Raw genomic sequence first — 1906 nt, forward strand, 5'->3', positions numbered from 1 at the left:
TTTATAAAAGCTTTTCAAATTTTTTTTGTAAGAAAAGCTACCCGAAATCTAATTTCCAAACTTTTTACTAATTTTAGAAAAAAAAATTCCATTTTTAAATTTATTTTTAAAAAATAAAAAAAAATTTAATCAGAAAATAAGGACTCGGGCCGTGCTCTGGGGCCCAGTCCGAAAATGGGCTGCAACTGGTCACACAAAACTGGGCTCATGGACAGAAGCAAAGGTTGGGCCAATAAACAGGGCTTCACTCAATCCAGACCAAAATAAGCCCAAACTCAAACAACCTGAGCAAAGCCCCAACTCTTGTAATAGCTAGGTTTAGCCCAAACCAGCTAAATTAAATCAAGCCCAAATTCACTAACAAGAGTCAAACAAGAGCCCACACCAATTTTCTTTCTCTCTTACACACGCCCAGATGGTCGTCTTCTCCCAACAACCGCCACCACCCAGAAACTTCAACTTCCCTCATTATCAATCTCAGAATAAAACGGATTTAACAATAACGCCCCTCATTATCTTATGTTAAACCAAAGAAAACACATTGCATCACTAAGCACTTTTTAAACACCGAACCTCCACCATTGACTAACCTAGCACACGGCCGTTCGTTGGACACCACCAGTGGATTTTCATTGGTGGTCTCAAAGCATGAAACACAAAACAAAGTAAACAACGGTGTAGAAGAGCATCTGATCATGAAAATGACTCGAGGATTGATTAACGTGATGTAGTCCGCAGTAATTGCACTCGGATGACGACAGGAAACGAAACCACTTACACAGAGTTTTCATGAGCATTTTGTCAAACAAGTTACGTGCGACTGATTGGGAACAAACCCACGACCGCAATCAACATAAGGCAGCACACAACAATGGCCAGGGAAGGCTCGCCGATGCTCGGAAACGATGGCAAGCGAGCGTCGGCGAGTCTCGGCCCTGGTTGGCCGAGACCAAAAAAAAAAAAAAAACAGAGCAAAAAAGACAAGAAAAATAGGGGGGTCGGCGGTGGCGTCCCTACCTGGCTCGGTGGCGGCGAATGGGGGGTGAGCTCGATAGATAGGAGTACGTCTGGCCGCCTCGCACTCCTCCGAGCTGGGATGCTCGGGGAATCGACCTAAAACCGAAAAAAAAAAAAGAAGAAGAAGAAGGAATGAACAAACCGAAACCTACCGTGACTTTGGCTCGAGGAAGGGGAAACGTCGGACGACCGTCTCGTCGACTAAAGCTCCGGCGCGGTGGTCACCGGAGGAACATTCTCAATGTCGGATTCTCACTCTCGGCTCTCTCCTCTAAAAACTCACCGATCTCACTCTCTCCCTCTCTCTCGGCCCCTGTTTCTCCGAAAAACCCCCCTCAGTCTCTCCCTCTCGATCTCTTTTGGTGCATGGCTCCCTCACACTGCCAGCTGCCGTGGCCGGCCTGATCCCGACCCGCGGATCGCGCCGGTCTTTGCCCCCGTGCTCTGTCCCTGTACATCGTTGTTCTCTGCAGCGATGGTGAAGGACAGGGAAGAAGGGGGAGAAAAGAAAAGGGCTAGGCCCGGGGATAAGAAGGAAGAGGCTGGGCCGGACCCAGGCGCAAAGAGAGGAGGGAAAGAAAGAAGGAAAAAAGAAAAAAGAAAAGGGCCCCGGCCCTCCATTTTTTAAATAATTTTTTTCTTTCCCTTTTTTTGTTTTAATGATTTAATAAATTCTATTACTATTAATGCAAATGCTTCTAGCGTCTATATGCTATGCAATTTAATGAAAATTATTTTTGTTTAAGGGTTAAAAATTAATCCATAATTTTCTATGCAATTAAACCTTCAATGACTAGGTAAAATTTAGGTATCAACAACTGCACATATACTAACATCTTGTTTCAATGAGAAGTTCATAATTTACTTAGCACTATTATAGCCTTGTGCT

Source organism: Syzygium oleosum, unplaced genomic scaffold (genome assembly GCF_021117445.2).
Source record: "Syzygium oleosum isolate NSW1041296 unplaced genomic scaffold, Sole_v2.1 Sole_v2.21, whole genome shotgun sequence".
Taxonomy (NCBI): Eukaryota; Viridiplantae; Streptophyta; class Magnoliopsida; order Myrtales; family Myrtaceae; genus Syzygium; species Syzygium oleosum.